The sequence below is a fragment of the Arachis ipaensis genome, chromosome B8 (assembly GCF_059453495.1).
Source record: "Arachis ipaensis isolate K30076 ecotype BB chromosome B8, ASM5945349v1, whole genome shotgun sequence".
In the NCBI taxonomy this organism is placed as follows: domain Eukaryota; kingdom Viridiplantae; phylum Streptophyta; class Magnoliopsida; order Fabales; family Fabaceae; genus Arachis; species Arachis ipaensis.
The window spans coordinates 83,185,477-83,209,601 of NC_142443.1; the positions used below are offsets into that span (position 1 = coordinate 83,185,477).

The window sequence follows — 24,125 nt, forward strand, 5'->3', positions numbered from 1 at the left end:
AAGCTTGGCGTGCCACGCCTTCGATCTCAAGTGGCACGCCCAGCCTTTTTAGCCTTCAACCTCTTCTCTGGAATTTTGTACTAGCGTTCCACGCCATACTGCTCAAGTGGCACGCCCATTCATTTATGTCCTTCTTAGCGAAACTGTATCTTGCTCACAATTTCAAAAGATTTCCCCTTGACTTCTGCTCTGTTTTAGTTGCATTCCTTGTTGCTGTACCTTTGTAGGAGATAACGATACCCATAATTTAATTTTCACCTTTTGTTCGGAGTGCGTTTTCTTGACTTCCTCTTGATGCTTTTGTTGCTTGTTAGTTCTGTCTGAGACTGTGAATTTTGGGAGGTAATTATTTTGATGATTTTGGATTTGTAACTCGCGACTTTTCTTCTCGGAGTGTTATCTTCCTATCAGGTCGTGTAAAGATGTAAACTTGTAGTGTTTCCTTGAGTCCTCGCTCCCTAACTTGCCCCCAAAAGGACGCCTCTGGATCTCTAGTGTGAGTCCCGGGGTTTTTCTTTTGTTTGTATTGCTCTGAATCGCGCTTGTCCGAGCTGTTCTGAGATGTTTTGTTTTTATCCGAGATGTTTTTTAGGGTTAGTAATCTGTTTTCTTCTCTTCTTGCTGTAGGACTAGTTGACTTCATGTCTTCTCGCAAGAACATTGTTGAGACATCTTCCCAGGTCCCTGAGGGCATGGCTGATTGGGTGGATTCAATGGTTCTTTTGTATGTTTCCTTGGTTGATTCTGAATTTTGTCAGCATCTTAGGCAATTTCATAGGGTTTGTAGTAGTGCTGGTGAGGAAAAGAATTACGAACTTGTACCTCCCATTTCTGAAGAGAGAGTTTGTTTCTCTACTTGGGTTGCTGGAGATCGCCTTTTTTTCTATGCTTACGATTTCTTTTTTGGCCCGATGAGTATTACCTTTCCTTTTACTGATTTTGAGACCAACCTGTTATGGTCCTGTAATATTGCTCCTTCCCAACCTCACCCCAATTCCTGGGGTTTCATAAAAATCTTTCGATTGTTGTGTCATGGATTCGGTATTCCTGCCTCGCAATCTCTTTTCTTCTATCTCTTTGTTTCGACGAAGCCTGGGGTATGATGTGTATTTTTGTGGAAAAACAAATTTCTCCAAAACACCCAAAACTAACCGGCAAGTGCACCGGGTCGCATCAAGTAATAAAACTCACGAGAGTGAGGTCGATCCCACAGGGATTGATGGATCAAGCAACTTTAGTGGGTGATTAGTTTAGTCAAGCTAACATTGAGTGATTTGAGTGACAATTGAAGCCAACAGAATGTAAACTTGCAGGAATTATAAAGTGCAGAAAGTAAAATTGCAAGTAACTTAAAGAGCAAGAAAGTAAAATAGCTGAAACTTAAATTGCAAGAAATATAAATTGCATGAAAGTAAAGGGGACTGGGTGCAGGGAAATTAAATGAAAGCAGTAAATCAAAGCTTAGAACAATTGCAAGGAAATTAAAATTGCATGAAAAGTAAATTCAGATCACAGTGGCTCAAATGTAAAATGCAGAGGAACACACGTGCAGGAAAGTAAATGAGATTTGCAGCAGGCTTAATGTAAATTGAATTGAGGAACCGGACAGAAAATGAAATGCAGCTCAATTGTAAAATCTAAATGAGAGGTTGAAGATCTCAGGAAATCAATGAGACTAGAAAACAAGTCTAGATCTCAATTCCTTCCTTGATCCGCTAGCAGACAAGATGCAGGAAAATTAAAGATGAAAGCGATGAAACGAACTTTGATTCAAATCACAATTCACTTGAAAGTTTGCAGAAGAAGAAAACAAAGAGAATTCTCAAGGTGAGATTGAAACAGAATTTCTTCAATTCTCAACCCAAGATTCAAAACAAAAAGAAAAACTAAAGAGAGAGTTCTGTATTCCTAATGCTCCTTAGTGGAGCTCGCCTCCTTAACAAATATGAAAATGATGCCATATATAGGCTTTACAAAATGAAAATAAAAATGAAAATGAAATTAAAAACAAATTACAATTAAATGAAATTCCTATTTTATCTATCTCTTGTGCCTTTGAGTGATGACAATTGGGCCCTTGCTCTTGATGGAATTGGGTTGATAGAGGCTTTGGTTGATTGCTCTTAGAGTTTGGAGAAGAACTGAATTGAACCGGGTTTGGAATCATGAAAGCTTGAGTAAAAGTTTGAGTAAAAATTTGGGGCAAACTTTTACTCCAACTTTTCACATCAGCCACCCTCTTTTGCTGATATCAACGTTGGGGCAAAAGTTTGGGGTCAAACTTTTGCTCCAACGTTGGCCTCCCCTTGCATACTCATGGCACCAACGTTAGCCAAAAAGTTAGAGGCTAACGTTGGCGCAAACTTTTGCTCTCCAGGGTGTGTTGTTCATGCGCCAATGTTAGCCAAAAAGTTAGGGGCTAACGTTGGCGCAAACTTTTGCTCTCCAGGGTGTTGATTTGTGATGCCAAAAGTTTGCCAAAAAGTTTGAGGCAAACTTTTGCTCCAGCTTTTTGCCCAAAAGTTTGCACAAAAGTTTGAGGCAAACTTTTGCTCCAGCTTTTTGCCCAAAAGTTTGCACAAAAGTTTGAGGCAAACTTTTGGTCCAGCTTTTTGCTCCCTGGTTCATTTTCAATTAATCCAAAAGTTTGAGCTAAAGTTTGAGGCAAACTTTTGCTCAAACTTTTTGTCCTCTCTTCCTCCTAGCCATTCCTCCTTGCTTCAACCTTTCTCCAAGCTTTATTCACCTATCATTAATCAACCAAACACATCAAAGCTATGCTCAAAACCATGAGATATTCATTCTTTCATAATATGTGACAATTATAGCATAAAACCTCATGAAATAGCATGAATTCATACATGGTTGATTAAATCAAAGGAAACATGAAAATCTACCCAATTGGCTTGCTTATGGCTCAAGAAAGTGCATAAAACCTATTGAAAACAAAGGAAAAAGCATAGAAAAACATGACATGGTGACATGTCATCACAACACCAAACTTAAACCTTGCTTGTCCCCAAGCAAGAAAAGAATCATGCAATAAAGATTGACAATCCAAGGCAAGAAGAATAGCAACTCAATGTTCATGGTAAGCTAATTTTCTAAGCATGCTACAATCACAAAAGAAATGTAAATGATTGATGCTTCCATCTAGCTCAATTTATGAAATCTTTTTCTTATATTTCTTCCTTGAAACAAGCTTTTGATTTTCTTATTAGCTTCTCCTTTTGGGTGCTTTGCCCCATGAGTTGATAACAAAGCTACGACTTCTAAATGCTTTGTTTTCAAGTATTACCACTTGATACATAAGCACCACAAGCATTTGATTAGAGGACTTCATTAAGCTCATTTTTCTTTTCTTTTCTTGACTCTCTAATCATTGATGCTCAGAGCCTTGAGCTTTGAGGGAGTGCTTTTGCACTTTGAGCCTAACTTTGACTTCTAAGTGTTTTATTTTCAAGCATTTGGCTTGATACATAAACACCACAAGTACTTAACAAATGAATTGCCATTGGTACTCAGAGCCTTCAGCTTTCTCATTCTTTCCCTTTTTCTTTTCTTGCTTTATTTTGCATTTGCTTCTTCAAGGTTTTCATGATTTTAAAAGATTTCATAAAATGTTCTAGATGAAAACTTCAATTAAATAAAATCCAATGCAATTAAGCAACAATCAAACATACTAGCTTTCCAATACTTTTATGCACATGCTAAAATCTTCTTTAATGCCTTGTTTGTTTATGATCATGATACTTTGTTGCTTTTGAATTCACAAAACTCAAGTTGGTAATCATAATGACACAGCACCATGTTGCAAATCAAGATTCAAGTTATGCTTTATTCATACACACATGCATACAGAGAAGGTAAAGACAATCATGCAGTTTATAGTGCTTGAAACAAATGAGGAGAAAAGGAACTCTACAACCTTGCAGTTCATCTTCACTATTGTTGTCCTTTTTCCTCTATTCTTCCTCCTTCCCTTGCCAAACTCAGAATACTTGCTCATCCTCAAGCAACAATTAGAACAATGGCTATGGGGCTAAGATGTATCATGAATGTCTTACACAATGAAATGTTAGTAGCACATGTGTTTTAAGCAAGCAAAATTAAAGATAAAAATCAAGGTACAAGAGACAGAGATATTGTGATTGCAAACTTAAGAAGGTGAGCACAATACATTGCATAAAAGATAAGTGGCACACCAAACTTAGCGTGACACTTTCACTTGGAATTAATGCAAGTATCTTGTAAGAATTGGAACTAAATTTTGTTGCATAGCAACACCAAACTTAGAATGCAACCATATGTCAATTTATTTGAACTAAAACTAAACAAAAGAAACTATTATATGTTAAATACAATCACCAAATGAAGAGTCTGTTATGAATAAGGATGTCTTGGAGATGTATTAACAAAAACAGTTAATGAAGGAAAGCATTAAAAACAAGTAAATAAATGAAACAAAGAGAAAACAAAAATTATCCAACTAAGAAGAAAAATAACACTGTAAAAGGCAATATGATTATGCAGACAAGTGATGTTGCTGGATTGATTTGCATAGAAAAATAGGTGGCACACCAAACTTAGAATCTTGGTGTGTCACTTTCATGTAAAATTGATGCAATCATCCATGAAGATGGAAAACAGTTTGTTGCAGGGCAACACCAAACTTAGAATGTAACCATATGCCAATTTATTGAAATTTAAACAAAGCAAGGGAAAGAAATGTACCTACTGTCTACCTGTTCTTTACTTTCTTCCTCTTCTTCCAATTTGTTAAGAGAAATGACTTCAAGAGAGGAGAAGATTCAGCTATTACCCCCTGTCTTGGTCTCTCCTCAGCAAGCTTTCTTTTGTACATGGCTTGATTGAGCTTGCTTGCTATTGGTCCAGGGGTTGGATTGCTTGTGGTTGACCTCCTCTTGAATGTTGTCCTTGGTAGTTTGGTCACAACCCTCTTCTTGGTGCTTTTGTTAATTGCCTTCACTTCTTTGAATCCAAGTCTTGGTGGTTGTGTGATTGTTGGAGTCTTCTTTTCATCAAGAGTCTCTTGTATTGGTGGTTTCATGAACTCCTCCTTTATGTACTTCTCTGCCTCACTTGAGTTTGGAATGACTTCTTCACTTTCTTGCTCCTCCACTTCCTCTTTTACACTCAACATTTGTTTTAATAGCTCTTTTATGGAGGAGGTTTGTTGATCTTCCCAAGCTTTCTTCATCTCCTCTTCATACCTTTCAATCATGGATTCAAGTGTTGAGGCGTTTTGGTCCAGGGAGGTTTGTGGAGGTTGTCAGTGTTTAGGTTCTTTTGTCACCTCAAGTGTAGTTTCATTTTCAACCACCTCATTCTTCATTGAAAGTTCACTTGATGCAGTGGCCTCCTTATCTTGCTCTTCCACTTTCTCCTTCATATCCATCAATTGGCCTTCATTTTTCTTGCTCAGTGGTTCTAAGCTCCTCCTTATTTTCTCTAAATCTTCATTCATAATTTTTAAGAGAGCTTCTTCCCTTTTCCAGGATTTCATTTCCTCCTCCTCATTTTTTTTGAACATGGACTCAAGCTCTGAAAGCCTTGAGTGGTTCATGGAAGTTTGTGTGGGTGGTGAGTTTTGAAAGGGGCTTTCGGTTGAAGTATGGTCAAGTGATGATATCTTTGGATGAATATCATATGGAGTACTAGAATTCCCTTCCCAGCCACCATTAGAATCAAGACTTGCATCATTTTGTGGTGGAGGGAAATATCCCATATGATTTTCTTTCTCATCTTGTGGTGCTGAAGCATAGCTCCATGAATTGGAGTACCCAGAATTTGAAGTTTCTTGGTGATATTCCCAACCACCATTAGAGATTGGTGATGGTGGGTGATATCCCATAAAATTTTGTTTGACCATAAGATGAGTTGAACTCCATTTGTATTTTGTAAACATCAATGAAATTTGAAATTTATGTCATAGAGAAAGAATTTCTTAGTGAGGCAATAACTCAAACACCTTGGTTTCAATTTAAAACAGAAAACAAAAATAAAGAAAATGCTTGATCTAGACTTCTCACCCACATAATCATTGTTGATCTAAATCAATCCCCGGCAATGGCGCCAAAAACTTTATGTGTATTTTTGTGGAAAAACGAATTTCTCCAAAACACCCAAAACTAACCGGCAAGTGCACCGGGTCGCATCAAGTAATAAAACTCACGGGAGTGAGGTTGATCCCACAGGGATTGATGGATCAAGCAACTTTAGTGGGTGATTAGTTTAGTCAAGCTAACATTGAGTGATTTGAGTGACAATTGAAGCCAACAGAATGTAAACTTGCAGGAATTATAAAGTGCAGAAAGTAAAATTGCAAGTAACTTAAAGAGCAAGAAAGTAAAATAGCTGAAACTTAAATTGCAAGAAATATAAATTGCATGAAAGTAAAGGGGACTGGGTGCAGGGAAATTAAATGAAAGCAGTAAATCAAAGCTTAGAACAATTGCAAGGAAATTAAAATTGCATGAAAAGTAAATTCAGATCACAGTGGCTCAAATGTAAAATGCAGAGGAACACACGTGCAGGAAAGTAAATGAGATTTGCAGCAGGCTTAATGTAAATTGAATTGAGGAACCGAACAGAAAATGAAATGCAGCTCAATTGCAAAATCTAAATGAGAGGTTGAAGATCTCAGGAAATCAATGAGACTAGAAAACAAGTCTAGATCTCAACTCCTTCCTTGATCCGCTAGCAGACAAGATGCAGGAAAATTAAAGATGAAAGCGATGAAACGAACTTTGATTCAAATCACAATTCACTTGAAAGTTTGCAGAAGAAGAAAACAAAGAGAATTCTCAAGGTGAGATTGAAACAGAATTTCTTCAATTCTCAACCCAAGATTCAAAACAAAAAGAAAAACTAAAGAGAGAGTTCTGTATTCCTAATGCTCCTTAGTGGAGCTCGCCTCCTTAACAAATATGAAAATGATGCCTTATATAGGCTTTACAAAATGAAAATAAAAATGAAAATGAAATTAAAAACAAATTACAATTAAATGAAATTCCTATTTTATCTATCTCTTGTGCCTTTGAGTGATGACAATTGGGCCCTTGCTCTTGATGGAATTGGGTTGATAGAGGCCTTGGTTGATTGCTCTTGGAGTTTAAAGAAGAACCGAATTGAACCGGGTTTGGAATCATGAAAGCTTGAGTAAAAGTTTGAGTAACAGTTTGCCCCAAACTTTTACTCCAACTTTTCACATCAGCCACCCTCTTTTGCTGATATCAACGTTGGGACAAAAGTTTGGGGTCAAACTTTTGCTCCAACGTTGGCCTCCCCTTGCACACTCATGGCGCCAACGTTAGCCAAAAAGTTAGAGGCTAACGTTGGCGCAAACTTTTGCTCTCCAGGGTGTGTTGTTCATGCGCCAACGTTAGCCAAAAAGTTAGGGGCTAACATTGGCGCAAACTTTTGCTCTCCAGGGTGTTGATTTGTGATGCCAAAAGTTTGCCAAAAAGTTTGAGGCAAACTTTTGCTCCAGCTTTTTGCTCCCTGGTTCATTTTCAATTAATCCAAAAGTTTGAGCTAAAGTTTGAGGCAAACTTTTGCTCAAAATTTTTGTCCTCTCTTCCTCCTAGCCATTCCTCCTTGCTTCAACCTTTCTCCAAGCTTTATTCACCTATCATTAATCAACCAAACACATCAAAGCTATGCTCAAAACCATGAGATATTCATTCTTTCATAATATGTGACAATTATAGCATAAAACCTCATGAAATAGCATGAATTCATACATGGTTGATTAAATCAAAGGAAACATGAAAATCTACCCAATTGGCTTGCTTATGGCTCAAGAAAGTGCATAAAACCTATTGAAAACAAAGGAAAAAGCATAGAAAAACATGACATGGTGACATGTCATCACAACACCAAACTTAAACCTTGCTTGTCCCCAAGCAAGAAAAGAATCATGCAATAAAGATTGACAATCCAAGGCAAGAAGAATAGCAACTCAATGTTCATGGTAAGCTAATTTTCTAAGCATGCTACAATCACAAAAGAAATGTAAATGATTGATGCTTCCATCTAGCTCAATTTATGAAATCTTTTTCTTATATTTCTTCCTTGAAACAAGCTTTTGATTTTCTTATTAGCTTCTCCTTTTGGGTGCTTTGCCCCATGAGTTGATAACAAAGCTACGACTTCTAAATGCTTTGTTTTCAAGTATTATCACTTGATACATAAGCACCACAAGCATTTGATTAGAGGACTTCATTAAGCTCATTTTTCTTTTTTTTTCTTGACTCTCTAATCATTGATGCTCAGAGCCTTGAGCTTTGAGGGAGTGCTTTTGCACTTTGAGCCTAACTTTGACTTCTAAGTGTTTTGTTTTCAAGCATTTGGCTTGATACATAAACACCACAAGTACTTAACAAATGAATTGCCATTGGTACTCAGAGCCTTCAGCTTTCTCATTCTTTCCCTTTTTCTTTTCTTGCTTTATTTTGCATTTGCTTCTTCAAGGTTTTCATGATTTTAAAAGATTTCATAAAATGTTCTAGATGAAAACTTCAATTAAATAAAATCCAATGCAATTAAGCAACAATCAAACATACTAGCTTTCCAATACTTTTATGCACATGCTAAAATCTTCTTTAATGCCTTGTTTGTTTATGATCATGATACTTTGTTGCTTTTGAATTCACAAAACTCAAGTTGGTAATCATAATGACACAGCACCATGTTGCAAATCAAGATTCAAGTTATGCTTTATTCATACACACATGCATACAGAGAAGGTAAAGACAATCATGCAGTTTATAGTGCTTGAAACAAATGAGGAGAAAAGGAACTCTACAACCTTGCAGTTCATCTTCACTATTGTTGTCCTTTTTCCTCTATTCTTCCTCCTTCCCTTGCCAAACTCAGAATACTTGCTCATCCTCAAGCAACAATTAGAACAATGGCTATGGGGCTAAGATGTATCATGAATGTCTTACACAATGAAATGTTAGTAGCACATGTGTTTTAAGCAAGCAAAATTAAAGATAAAAATCAAGGTACAAGAGACAGAGATGTTGTGATTGCAAACTTAAGAAGGTGAGCACAATACATTGCATAAAAGATAAGTGGCACACCAAACTTAGTGTGACACTTTCACTTGGAATTAATGCAAGTATCTTGTAAGAATTGGAACTAAATTTTGTTGCATAGCAACACCAAACTTAGAATGCAACCATATGTCAATTTATTTGAACTAAAACTAAACAAAAGAAACTATTATATGTTAAATACAATCACCAAATGAAGAGTCTGTTATGAATAAGGATGTCTTGGAGATGTATTAACAAAAACAGTTAATGAAGGAAAGCATTAAAAACAAGTAAATAAATGAAACAAAGAGAAAACAAAAATTATCCAACTAAGAAGAAAAATAACACTGTAAAAGGCAATATGATTATGCAGACAAGTGATGTTGCTGGATTGATTTGCATAGAAAAATAGGTGGCACACCAAACTTAGAATCTTGGTGTGTCACTTTCATGTAAAATTGATGCAATCATCCATGAAGATAGAAAACAGTTTGTTGCAGGGCAACACCAAACTTAGAATGTAACCATATGCCAATTTATTGAAATTTAAACAAAGCAAGGGAAAGAAATGTACCTACTGTCTACCTGTTCTTTACTTTCTTCCTCTTCTTCCAATTTGTTAAGAGAAATGACTTCAAGAGAGGAGAAGATTCAGTTATTACCCCCTGTCTTGGTCTCTCCTCAGCAAGCTTTCTTTTGTACATGGCTTGATTGAGCTTGCTTGCTATTGGTCCAGGGGTTGGATTGCTTGTGGTTGACCTCCTCTTGAATGTTGTCCTTGGTAGTTTGGTCACAACCCTCTTCTTGGTGCTTTTGTTAATTGCCTTCACTTCTTTGAATCCAAGTCTTGGTGGTTGTGTGATTGTTGGAGTCTTCTTTTCATCAAGAGTCTCTTGTATTGGTGGTTTCATGAACTCCTCCTTTATGTACTTCTCTGCCTCACTTGAGTTTGGAATGACTTCTTCACTTTCTTGCTCCTCCACTTCCTCTTTTACACTCAACATTTGTTTTAATAGCTCTTTTATGGAGGAGGTTTGTTGATCTTCCCAAGCTTTCTTCATCTCCTCTTCATACCTTTCAATCATGGATTCAAGTGTTGAGGCGTTTTGGTCCAGGGAGGTTTGTGGAGGTTGTCAGTGTTTAGGTTCTTTTGTCACCTCAAGTGTAGTTTCATTTTCAACCACCTCATTCTTCATTGAAAGTTCACTTGATGCAGTGGCCTCCTTATCTTGCTCTTCCACTTTCTCCTTCATATCCATCAATTGGCCTTCATTTTTCTTGCTCAGTGGTTCTAAGCTCCTCCTTATTTTCTCTAAATCTTCATTCATATTTTTTAAGAGAGCTTCTTCCCTTTTCCAGGATTTCATTGCCTCCTCCTCATTTTTTTTGAACATGGACTCAAGCTCTGAAAGCCTTGAGTGGTTCATGGAAGTTTGTGTGGGTGGTGAGTTTTGAAAGGGGCTTTCGGTTGAAGTATGGTCAAGTGATGATATCTTTGGATGAATATCATATGGAGTACTAGAATTCCCTTCCCAGCCACCATTAGAATCAAGACTTGCATCATTTTGTGGTGGAGGGAAATATCCCATATGATTTTCTTTCTCATCTTGTGGTGCTGAAGCATAGCTCCATGAATTGGAGTGCCCAGAATTTGAAGTTTCTTGGTGATATTCCTAACCACCATTAGAGATTGGTGATGGTGGGTGATATCCCATAAAATTTTGTTTGACCATAAGATGAGTTGAACTCCATTTGTATTTTGTAAACATCAATGAAATTTGAAATTTATGTCATAGAGAAAGAATTTCTTAGTGAGGCAATAACTCAAACACCTTGGTTTCAATTTAAAACAGAAAACAAAAATAAAGAAAATGCTTGATCTAGACTTCTCACCCACATAATCATTGTTGATCTAAATCAATCCCCGGCAATGGCGCCAAAAACTTTATGTGTATTTTTGTGGAAAAACGAATTTCTCCAAAACACCCAAAACTAACCGGCAAGTGCACCGGGTCGCATCAAGTAATAAAACTCACGGGAGTGAGGTTGATCCCACAGGGATTGATGGATCAAGCAACTTTAGTGGGTGATTAGTTTAGTCAAGCTAACATTGAGTGATTTGAGTGACAATTGAAGCCAACAGAATGTAAACTTGCAGGAATTATAAAGTGCAGAAAGTAAAATTGCAAGTAACTTAAAGAGCAAGAAAGTAAAATAGCTGAAACTTAAATTGCAAGAAATATAAATTGCATGAAAGTAAAGGGGACTGGGTGCAGGGAAATTAAATGAAAGCAGTAAATCAAAGCTTAGAACAATTGCAAGGAAATTAAAATTGCATGAAAAGTAAATTCAGATCACAGTGGCTCAAATGTAAAATGCAGAGGAACACACGTGCAGGAAAGTAAATGAGATTTGCAGCAGGCTTAATGTAAATTGAATTGAGGAACCGAACAGAAAATGAAATGCAGCTCAATTGCAAAATCTAAATGAGAGGTTGAAGATCTCAGGAAATCAATGAGACTAGAAAACAAGTCTAGATCTCAATTCCTTCCTTGATCCGCTAGCAGACAAGATGCAGGAAAATTAAAGATGAAAGCGATGACACGAACTTTGATTCAAATCACAATTCACTTGAAAGTTTGCAGAAGAAGAAAACAAAGAGAATTCTCAAGGTGAGATTGAAACAGAATTTCTTCAATTCTCAACCCAAGATTCAAAACAAAAAGAAAAACTAAAGAGAGAGTTCTGTATTCCTAATGCTCCCTAGTGGAGCTTGCCTCCTTAACAAATATGAAAATGATGCCTTATATAGGCTTTACAAAATGAAAATAAAAATGAAAATGAAATTAAAAACAAATTACAATTAAATGAAATTCCTATTTTATCTATCTCTTGTGCCTTTGAGTGATGACAATTGGGCCCTTGCTCTTGATGGAATTGGGTTGATAGAGGCCTTGGTTGATTGCTCTTGGCGTTTAAAGAAGAACCGAATTGAACCGGGTTTGGAATCATGAAAGCTTGAGTAAAAGTTTGAGTAAAAGTTTGCCCCAAACTTTTACTCCAACTTTTCACATCAGCCACCCTCTTTTGCTGATATCAACGTTGGGGCAAAAGTTTGGGGTCAAACTTTTGCTCCAACGTTGGCCTCCCCTTGCACACTCATGGCGCCAACGTTAGCCAAAAAGTTAGAGGCTAACGTTGGCGCAAACTTTTGCTCTCCAGGGTGTGTTGTTCATGCGCCAACGTTAGCCAAAAAGTTAGGGGCTAACATTGGCGCAAACTTTTGCTCTCCAGGGTGTTGATTTGTGATGCCAAAAGTTTGCCAAAAAGTTTGAGGCAAACTTTTGCTCCAGCTTTTTGCTCCCTGGTTCATTTTCAATTAATCCAAAAGTTTGAGCTAAAGTTTGAGGCAAACTTTTGCTCAAAATTTTTGTCCTCTCTTCCTCCTAGCCATTCCTCCTTGCTTCAACCTTTCTCCAAGCTTTATTCACCTATCATTAATCAACCAAACACATCAAAGCTATGCTCAAAACCATGAGATATTCATTCTTTCATAATATGTGACAATTATAGCATAAAACCTCATGAAATAGCATGAATTCATACATGGTTGATTAAATCAAAGGAAACATGAAAATCTACCCAATTGGCTTGCTTATGGCTCAAGAAAGTGCATAAAACCTATTGAAAACAAAGGAAAAAGCATAGAAAAACATGACATGGTGACATGTCATCAGGGTAGTAAAGAAAAAAGCAGCTTGGGTTTCTTTCCGAGCTTCCCAGCGAAAGAAGGTCTTCTCCATGTTTGATGAATCTTTTCGTGATTTTAAAAATTACTTTTTTAAAGTCTGAGCTGTTGAAGGAGCTCGGCCTTTTTTTCTGGATGAAAATGACGAGCCCGCCTTTCCCTTGGAATGGCAAAAGGACGTGAGGGTATCTAGATATTCATGGGAAATATTGGATGAGGCTGAGCAAGCTTTCGTGACTGTTCTGGAAGAGACCTGGGGTCAGCCTCCCCATCTCGACACAAAGAAGTTTTTAACCAACCCCTCTCTCCTTCGAACTGAGCTGGGTAGTTAATTTTTTTATTTTCCTCTTTTGTTTGCTCCTATACTGTTTGCAAGCTCTTTTCTCATATTTTAATTGATTCCTTACTGCTTGTGTTTTGCTTTGCAGATAGGATTAAGGATAATGAATCTATGAAGGCCTTCAAAAGGGCGAGAAAAGCTACCGCCGCCAAAAACGTCTCGGCCAAGGCGGCCGGGGAGGGATCGTCCCAGGCTCAGTTGAAGCTGGCCGTTTCGAGCTCACCTGGGGCGAGGAAGGTAATCCCGAATCCCCGGGTTCATTTGATTGATCCTCCCCAAGCCTCTGTTGCTACTTCTGGTGCTCCTCCCAATAAAAAGCAAAAAACCATTGAGCCTTTCAACCTTGATGCCCCTAATTTTGATGTGGTCGAGTTCGTAGATCAGCAGATCAGTCCTTACGGTGTCCTCCCTATGGATGATGTATCACTTCTTCGCTATTTGGATTTTATAACTCGGAGTAGTATTAAGATGGCGCACATGGGGCTGCCTTGTACCAAACTGCCCAAAATATTCCTCTTCATGCCACCAAAGCCTTCATAGAGGAGGCTAAACAGGAGTTCGATCGGATGAAGGGCTTGAAGGAGGGGCTCAAAGTGAAAGTGACAAAGCTAGAGAAGGAGCTGAAGAGCGAGAAGGCTAGCTCCCTTGCCTTGGCTGCTTCTGTGAGGTTGGCCGAGGACACGGTATTGAGGCATAAAGACAGTGATGAGCGGATAATTTATACGCTTTTTGGCATTGTTTTTAGTATGTTTTTAGTAGAATCTAGTTACTTTTAGGGATATTTTTATTATTTTTTATGCTAAATTCACATTTCTGGACTTTACTATGAGTTTGTGTGTTTTTCTGTGATTTCAGGTATTTTCTGGCTGAAATTGAGGGACTTGAGCAAAAATCAGATTCAGATGTTGAAGAAGGACTACTGATGCTGTTGGATTCTGACCTCCCTGCACTCAAAGTGGATTTTCTAGAGCTACAGAACTCAAAATGGCGCGCTTCCAATTGCGTTGGAAAGTAGACATCCAGGGATTTCCAGCAATATATAATAGTCCATACTTTGGCCGAGTTTAGATGACGTAAAAGGGCATTGAACGCCAGTTCTACGCTGCTGTCTGGAGTTAAACGCCAGAAACACGTCACGAACCAGAGTTGAACGCCAGAAATACGTTACAACCTGGCATTCAACTCCAGAAAGAGCCTCCGCACGTGTAACATTCAAGCTCAGCCCAAGCACACACCAAGTGGGCCCCGGAAGTGGATTTATGCATCAATTACTTACTTCTGTAAACCCTAGTAGCTAGTTTAGTATAAATAGGACTTTTTACTATTGTATTAGATATCTTGGGACGTCTAGTTCTTAGATCATAGGGGCTGGCCATTCGGCCATGCCTGAACCTTTCACTTATGTATTTTTCAACGGTAGAGTTTCTGCACTCCAATAGATTAAGGTGTGGAGCTCTGCTGTTCCTCATGAATTAATGCAAAGTACTACTGTTTCTCTATTCAATTCAACTTATTCCGCTTCTAAGATATTCATTCGCACTTCAACATGAATGTGATGAACGTGACAATCATCATTATTCCCTATGAACGCGTGCCTGACAACCACTTCCGTTCTACCTTCGATTGAATGATTATCTCTTAGATCTCTTAATCAGAATCTTCGTGGTATAAGCTAGATTGATGGCGGCATTCATGAGAATCCGGAAAGTCTAAACCTTGTCTGTGGTATTCCGAATAGGATTCTGGGATTGAATGACTGTGACGAACTTCAAACTCGCGAGTGCTGGGCGTAGCGACAGACGCAAAAGGAGGGTGAATCCTATTCCAGTATGATCGAAAACCTCAGATGATTAGCCATGCTGTGACAGAGCATTTGGACCATTTTCACAAGAGGATAGGATGCAGCCATTGACCACGGTGATGCCTCCAGATGATTAGCCATGCAGTGACAGCGCATAGGACCATTTTCCAGAGAGGATGAAAAGTAGTCATTGACAATGGTGATGTCCTTACATAAAGCCAGCCATAGAAAGGAGTAGGACTGATTGGATGAAGACAGCAGGAAAGCAAAAGTTTAGAGGGACGAAAGCATCCCTATACCTTTATCTGAGATTCTCACCAATGATATACATAAGTATTTCTATCTTTATTTTGTATTTATTTATTAGTATTTTCGAAAACTCCATAATCAATTATTATCCGCCTGACTGAGATTTACAAGATGACCATAGCTTGCTTCATACCAACAATCTCCGTGGGATCGACCCTTACTCACGTAAGGTTTTATTACTTGGACGACCCAGTGCACTTGCTGGTTAGTTGTATCGAAGTTGTGAATGAAAAACGATTTATTAAGACGTGCGTACAGAGTTTTTGGCGCCGTTGCCTGAGATCACAATTTCGTGCACCAAGTTTTTGGCGCCGTTGCCGGGGATTGTTCGAGTTTGGACAACTGACGGTTCATCTTGTTGCTCAGATTAGGTAATTTTCTTTTTTTTTTATTTTCAAAAATTTTTCAAAAAAAAAAGATATTTTCAAAAAAAATTTTCAAAAATTTCTCCTTTGTTTTCGAAAAAAAAAATTTTTAAAATAAATGTTTTCAAGAATATATTTTTCTTCAGAATTTTTAAGAAAGAATTCTAGTGTTTCATGATGATTTGTTGAATCCTGGCTGGCTGTAAGCCATGTCTAATCTTTTGGACTGGGGTTTCAACTTATCATCACAAGAGCTTGCTGATTTTCACACACTTAGTTGCTCTATACATGGAAAGTATCAATATCTTCTAAAGCTTGGCTGGCTAGTAAGCCATGCCTAACCCTCAGATTGGAGCTTTAGATTAAGAGTACACGATTCCTGGAATTCATATTAAAAATTTTGGAATCCTTATTTTTCTTTTTCAAATAATTTTCGAAAAATCCAAAAAAATCATAAAATCATAAAAATCAAAAATATTTTGTGTTTCTTGTTTGAGTCTTGAGTCAATTTTAAGTTTGGTTTCAATTGCATGTTTTAAAGTTTGCATAAAATTTTCGAAAAATTCATGCATTCATAGTGTTCTTCATGATCTTCAAGTTGTTCTTGGTAAGTCTTCTTGTTTGATCTTGATGTTTTCATGTTTTGTGTCTTTTCTTGTTTTTCATGTGCATTTTTGCATTCATAGTGTCTGAACATGAAAGATTTCTAAGTTTGGTGTCTTGCATGTTTTCTTTGCATATAAAAATTTCAAAAATAAGTTCTTGATGTTCATCATGATCTTCAAAGTGTTCTTGGTGTTCATCTTGACATTCATAGCATTCTTGCATGCATTCATTGTTTTAATCCAAAATTTTCATGCATTGCATCATTTTCATGTTTTTCTCTCTCATCATTAAAAATTCAAAAATCAAAAAAATATATCTTTCCTTTTTTCTCTCATAAATTTCGAAAATTTGGATTGACCTTTTCAAAAATTTTTAAAATTCAATTATTTTTCATGAGTCAAATCAAATTTTCAATTTAAAAATCTTATCTTTTTCAAAATCTTTTTCAAAAATCTTTTTCTTAATTTTATATCATATTTTCGAAAATATCATCAACAATTAATGTTTTGATTCAAAAATTTCAATTTTGTTACTTACTTGTTAAGAAAGATTCAAACTTTAAGTTCTAGAATCATATCTTGTGATTTCTTGTGAGTCAAGTCATTAATTGTGATTTTAAAATTCAAATCTTTTTCAAAACTAATTTCAATCATATCTTTTCAAAAATATCTTTTTATCTTATCTTTTTCAAAATCATATCTTTTTCAAAAATTTGATTTTAAAATATCTTTTCTAACTTCTTATCTTCTTATCTTTTCAAAATTGATTTTCAAATTTGTTTCAACTAACTAACTAACTTTTTGTTTGTTTCTTATCTTTTTCAAAACTACCTAACTAACCCTCTCTCTCTCTAATTTTCAAAAATATCTCCCTCTTTTTCAAAAATTCTTTTTAATTAACTAATTGTTTCAAAATTCAATTTTAATTTATTTCTTCTTTTAATTTTCGAAAATCACTAACCATTTTTCAAAAATAATTTTCGAAAATTCTCTTTCTCTCTCATCTCCTTCTATTTATTTATTCATCTACTAACACTTCTCTTCATCTCACATCTCTGCTCTCCTCACCCTTGTGTTTCTTTCCTTACATTACATTCTTTTCTTCTTCTTTTCTTCTACTCACACAGGGATCTCTATACTGTGGTAAAAAGGATCCCTATTATTATTATTTTTCTGTTCCCTCTTTTTCATATGAGCAGGAGCAAGGACAAGAATATTCTTGTTGAAGCAGATCCAGAACCTGAAAGGACTCTGAAGAGAAAACTAAGAGAAGCTAAATTACAACAATCCAGCAAGCACCTTTCAGAAATTTTCGAACAAGAAGAGGAGATGGCAGCCGAAATAATAATAATGCAAGGAGGATGCTTGGTGACTTTACTGCACCTAATTCCAATTTACATGGAAGAAGCATCTCTATCCCCACCATTGGAGCAAACAATTTTGAGCTGAAACCTCAATTAGTTTCTCTGATGCAGCAGAACTGCAAGTTCTATGGACTTTCATCTGAAGATCCTTTTCAGTTCTTAACTGAATTTTTACAGATCTGTGATACTGTTAAGACTAACGGAGTAGATCCTGAAGTCTACAGGCTCATGCTTTTCCCTTTTGCTGTAAGAGACAGAGCTAGAGTGTGGTTGGACTCTCAACCCAAAGATAGCCTGAACTCTTGGGATAAGCTGGTCACGGCTTTCTTAGCCAAGTTCTTTCCTCCTCAAAAGCTTAGTAAGCTTAGAGTGGATGTTCAAACCTTCAAACAGAAAGAAGGTGAATCCCTCTATGAAGCTTGGGAGAGATACAAGCAACTAACCAAAAAGTGTCCTTCTGACATGCTTTCAGAATGGACCATCCTGGATATATTCTATGATGGGTTGTCTGAATTAGCTAAGATGTCATTGGATACTTCTGCAGGTGGATCCATTCACCTAAAGAAAATACCTGCAGAAGCTCAAGAACTCATTGACATGGTTGTTAATAACTAGTTCATGTACACTTCTGAGAGGAATCCTGTGAGCAATGGGACGCGTCAGAAGAAGGGAGTTCTTGAAATTGATACTCTGAATGCCATATTGGCTCAGAACAAAATATTGACTCAGCAAGTCAATATGATTTCTCAGAGTCTGAATGGAATGCAAGCTGCATCCAACAGTACTCAAGAGGCATCTTCTGAAAAAGAAGCTTATGATCCTGAGAACCCTGCAATAGCAGAGGTAAATTACATGGGTCAACCATATGGAAACACCTATAATCCCTCATGGAGAAATCACCCAAATCTCTCATGGAAGGATCAACAAAAGCCTCAACAAGGCTTTAATAATGGTGGAAGAAACAGGTTTAGCAATAGCAAGCCTTTTCCATCATCCACTCAGTAACAGACAGAGAACTCTGAACAAAATACTTCTAATTTAGCAAACTTAGTCTCTGATCTATCTAAGGCCACTGTGAGTTTCATGAATGAAACAAGGTCCTCCATTAGAAATTTGGAAGCACAAGTGGGCCAGCTGAGTAAAAGAGTCACTGAAATCCCTCCTAGTACTCTCCCAAGCAATACAGAAGAAAATACAAAAGTAGAGTGCAAGGCCATTGAAATGACCATCATGGCCGAATCCAAGGAAGAAGGGGAGGACGTGAATCCCAAGGAGGAAGACCTCCTGGGGCGTCCAGTGATCAATAAGAAGTTTCCCTCTGAGGAACCAAAGGAATCTGAGGCTCATCTAGAGACCATAGAGATTCCATTAAACCTCCTTATGCCATTCATGAGTTCTGATGAGTATTCTTCTTCTGAAGAGAATGAGGATGTCACTGAAGATCAAGTTGCCAAGTACCTTGGTACAATCATGAAGCTGAATGCCAATTTATTTGGTAATGAGACTTGGGGAGATGAACCTCCCCTGTTCACCAATGAACTAAATGCATTGGATCAACTGAGATTGCCTCAGAAGAAACAGGATCCTGGAAAGTTCCTGATACCTTGTACCATAGGCACCATTACCTTTGAGAAGGCTCTATGTGACCTTGGGTCAGGAATAAACCTCATGCCACTCTCTGTAATAGATAAACTGGGAATCTTTGAGGTACAAGCTGCTAAAATCTCATTAGAGATGGCAGACAATTCCAGAAAATAGGCTTATGGACAAGTAGAGGACATATTAGTAAAGGTTGAAGGCCTTTACATCCCTGCTGATTTCATAATCCTAGATACTGGGAAGGATGAGGATGAATCCATCATCCTTGGAAGACCCTTCCTAGCCACAGCAAGAGCTGTGATTGATGTTAACAGAGGTGAACTAGTCCTTCAATTGAATGAGGACTCCCTTGAGTTTAAAACTCAAGGACATCCTTCTGTAATCATAGAAAAGAGGCACAGTAATCTTCTCTCAAAACAGAGTCAACCAGAGCCCCCACAGTCAAACTCTAAGTTTGGTGTTGAACTTCCATATCCAAACTCTAAGTTTGGTGTTGGAGAGTCTCAACAATGCTCTGAACATCTGTGAGGCTCCATGAGAGCCCACTGTCAAGCTATTGACATTAAAGAAGCGCTTGTCAGAGGCAACCCAATTTTTATTTATCTAATTTTATTTTTATTGTTATTTCATGTTTTATTAGGTTCATGATCATGTGGAGTCACAAAATAAATATAAAAATTGAAAATGGAATCAAAAACAGCAGAAGAAAAATCAAACCCTGGAGGAAGATCTCACTGGCGTTTAAACGCCAGTAAGGAGCATTTGTCTGGCGTTCAACGCCAGAACAGAGCATGTTTCTGGCGTTGAACGCCAGAAACAAGCAGCATCCCGGCGTCCAGACGCCAGAAATGCGCAGTGAAGAAGAGCTGGAGCTGAACGCCAGAAACAAGCATCTGGCTGGCGTTCAACGCCAGAAATATGCTGCATCTGGGCGTTGAACGCCCAGAACAAGCATCAATTCGGCGTTTAAACGCCAGAATTGCATGCAAAGGCATTTTACATGCCTAATGGGTGCAGGAATGCAAATCTTTGACACCTCAGGATCTGTGGACCCCACAGGATCAACTCAGCATCTGTGGACCCACAGGATCCCCACCTACCTCCACTCACTCTCTTCCCTCTTCTCAATTTTCATCCTCTCTTCCCAATAAACACTCTTCCCCAAAACTCTTCACCAATCACCTCAATCTCTCTTTCCTATCACCACTTTACCACTCACATCATCCACTCTTCCCCATAAACCTACCTCATAAACTCCACCTACCTTCAAAATTCAAAATCAATTTCTCACCCAAAACCCACCCTTATGGCCGAACCTTACCCCCCTCCCTTCCCTATATATAGCCCTCCATTCTTCCTCATTTTCATACCACACAACCCTCTCTTCTCTTCTTGGCCGAATACACCTCTCCCTCCTCTCCTCCATATTTTCTTCTTCTTCTTCATCTATTCTTTCTTCTCTTGCTCGAGGGCGAGCAAAATTCTAAGTTTGGTGTGGTAAAAGCATAAGCTTTTTGTTTTTCCATTACCATTGATGGCACCCAAGACCAGAGAATCCTCTAGAAAAGGGAAAGAAAAGACAAAAGCTTCCACCTCCGAGTCATGGGAGATGGAAAGATTCATCTCCAAAGCTCATCAAGACCACTTCTATGATGTTGTGGCCAAGAAGAAGGTGATCCCCGAGGTCCCTTTCAAACTCAAGAGAAATGAGTATCCGGAGATCCGACATGAGATCCATAGAAGAGGTTGGGAAGTTCTAACAAACCCCATCCAACAAGTCGGAATTCTAATGGTTCAAGAGTTCTATGCTAATGCATGGATCACAAGGAACCATGATCAAAGTAAGAACCCGAACCCAAAGAATTATCTCACCATGGTTCGGGGGAATTACTTAGATTTTAGTCCAGAAAGTGTAAGGTTGGCATTCAACTTGCCAATGATGGAAGAGAACGCACGCCCCTACACAAGGAGAGTCAACTTTGATCAAAGGTTGGACCAAGTCCTCATGGACATATGTGTGGAAGGAGCTCAATGGAAGATTGACTCAAAAGGCAAACCGGTTCAACTGAGAAGACTAGACCTTAAGCCTGTAGCTAGAGGATGGTTGGAGTTCATTCAACGCTCAATCATTCCCACTAGCAACCGGTCTAAAGTTACTATAGACCGGGCCATCATGATCCATAGCATCATGATTGGAGAAGAGGTGGAGGTTCATGAGATTATACCTCAAGAACTCTACAAGGTGGCTGACAAGTCCTCCACTATGGCAAGGTTAGCTTTTCCTTACCTCATTTGCCATCTATGCAATTCGGCTGGGATTGACATAGAAGGAAACATTCCCATTGAGGAAGAGAAGCCCATCACTAAGAAAAGGATGGAGCAAACAAGAGAGCCCATTCATGGAGCTCAAGAGACGCATGAAGCTCATCACCATGAGATCCCAGAGATGCCTCAAATGCATTTTCCTCCACAAAACTATTGGGAGCAAATCAACACCTCCCTAGGAGAATTAAGTTCCAACATGGGACAATTAAGGGTGGAACATCAAGAGCACTCCATCATCCTTCATGAAATTATAGAAGATCAAAAAGCAATGAGGGAGGAGCAACAAAGACAAGGAAGAGACATAGAAGAGCTCAAGGACATCATTGGTTCCTCAAGAAGGAAACGCCACCATCACTAAGGTGGACTCATTCCTTGTTCTTACATTCTCTGTTTTTCGTTTTCTATGTTAAGTGCTTATCTAAGTTTGTGTCTTATTACATGATCATTAGTATTTAGTAACTTTGTCTTAAAGTTATGAATGTCCTAGGAATCCATCACCTTTCTTAAATAAAAAATATTTTTAATTCAAAAGAACAAGAAGTACATGAGTTTCGAATTTATCCTTGAACTTAGTTTAATTATATTGATGTGGTGACAATGCTTCTTGTTTTCTGAATGAATGCTTGAACAGTGCATATGTCTTTTGAAGTTGTTGTTCATGAATGTTAAATATGTTGGCTCTTGAAAGAATGATGACAAGGAGACATGTTATTTGATAATCTGAAAAATCATAAAAATGATTCTTGAAGCAAGAAAAAGCAGCAAAGAACAAAGCTTGCAGAAAAAAAAAAGAAAAAAGATAGCGAAAAAAATAGAAAAAAAAAAAGAGAGAGAAAAAGCAAGCAGAAAAAGCCAAAGCTCTTAAAACCAAAAGGCAAGAGCAAAAAGCCAATAACACTTAAAACCAAAAGGCAAGGGTAAATAAAAAGGATCCCAAGGCTTTGAGCATCAGTGGATAGGAGGGCCTAAAGGAATAAAATCATGGCCTAAGCGGCTAAACCAAGCTGTCCCTAATCATGTGCTTGTGGCGTGAAAGTGTCAAGTGAAAACTTGAGACTGAGTGGTTAAAGTCAAGGTCCAAAGCAAAAGAAGAGTGTGCTTAAGAACCCTGGACACCTCTAATTGGGGACTTTAGCAAAGCTGAGTCACAATCTGAAAAGGTTCACCCAGTTACGTGTCTGTGGCATTTATGTATCCGGTGGTAATACTAGAAAACAAAGTGCTTAGGGCCACGGCCAAGACTCATAAAGTAGCTGTGTTCAAGAATCAACATACTGAACTAGGAGAATCAATAACACTATCTGAACTCTGAGTTCCTATAGATGCCAATCATTCTGAACCTCAACGGATAAAGTGAGATGCCAAAACTATTCAAGAGGCAAAAAGCTACAAGTCCCGCTCATCTAATTGGAGCTATGTTTCATTGATAGTTTGGAATTTATAGTATATTCTCTTCTTTTTATCCTATTTGATTTTCAGTTGCTTGGGGACAAGCAACAATTTAAGTTTGGTGTTGTGATGAGCGGATAATTTATACGCTTTTTGGCATTGTTTTTAGTATGTTTTTAGTAGAATCTAGTTACTTTTAGGGATGTTTTTATTAGTTTTTATGCTAAATTCACATTTCTAGACTTTACTATGAGTTTGTGTGTTTTTCTGTGATTTCAGGTATTTTCTGGCTGAAATTGAGGGACTTGAGCAAAAATCAGATTCAGAGGTTGAAGAAGGACTGCTGATGCTGTTGGATTCTGACCTTCCTACACTCAAAGTGTATTTTCTGGGGCTACGGAACTCAAAATGGTGCGCTTCCAATTGCGTTGGAAAGTAGACATCTAGGGCTTTCCAGCAATATATAATAGTCCATACTTTGGCCGAGTTTAGATGACGTAAAAGGGCGTTGAACCCCAGTTCTATGCTGCTGTCTGGAGTTAAACGCCAGAAACACGTCAGGAACCAGAGTTGAACGCCAGAAATACGTTACAACCTGGCGTTCAACTCCAGAAAGAGCCTCTGTACGTGTAACATTCAAGCTCAGCCCAAGCACACACCAAGTGGGCCCCGGAAGTGGATTTATGCATCAATTACTTACTTCTGTAAACCCTAGTAGCTAGTTTAGTATAAATAGGACTTTTTACTATTGTATTAGATATCTTAGGACGTCTAGTTCTTAGATCATAGGGGCTGGCCATTCGGCCATGCCTGAACCTTTCACTTATGTATTTTTTAATTGTAGAGTTTCTACACTCCATAGATTAAGGTGTGGAGCTTTGCTGTTCCTCATGAATTAATGCAAAGTACTACTGTTTCTCTATTCAATTCAACTTATTCCGCTTCTAAGATATTCATTCGCACTTTAACATGAATGTGATGAACGTGACAATCATCATCATTCTCTATAAACGCGTGCCTGACAACCACTTCCGTTCTACCTTCGATTGAATGATTATCTCTTAGATCTCTTAATCAGAATCTTCGTGGTATAAGCTAGATTGATGGCGGCATTCATGAGAATCTGGAAAGTCTATACCTTGTCTGTGGTATTCCGAGTAGGATTCTGGGATTGAATGACTGTGACGAACTTCAAACTCGCAAGTGTTGGGCATA

The 24,125-nt window shown here is 37.9% G+C and overlaps 1 non-coding gene across 1 annotated transcript; it reads right to left on the reverse strand.

The window, feature by feature from the left end:
- Positions 1 to 17,957: 17,957 nt before the first annotated feature.
- LOC148548631 (small nucleolar RNA R71) lies at positions 17,958 to 18,065 on the reverse strand. Its single transcript, XR_015897107.1, has one exon. It is a non-coding gene; the product is annotated as a small nucleolar RNA R71 (small nucleolar RNA).
- Positions 18,066 to 24,125: the final 6,060 nt, after the last annotated feature.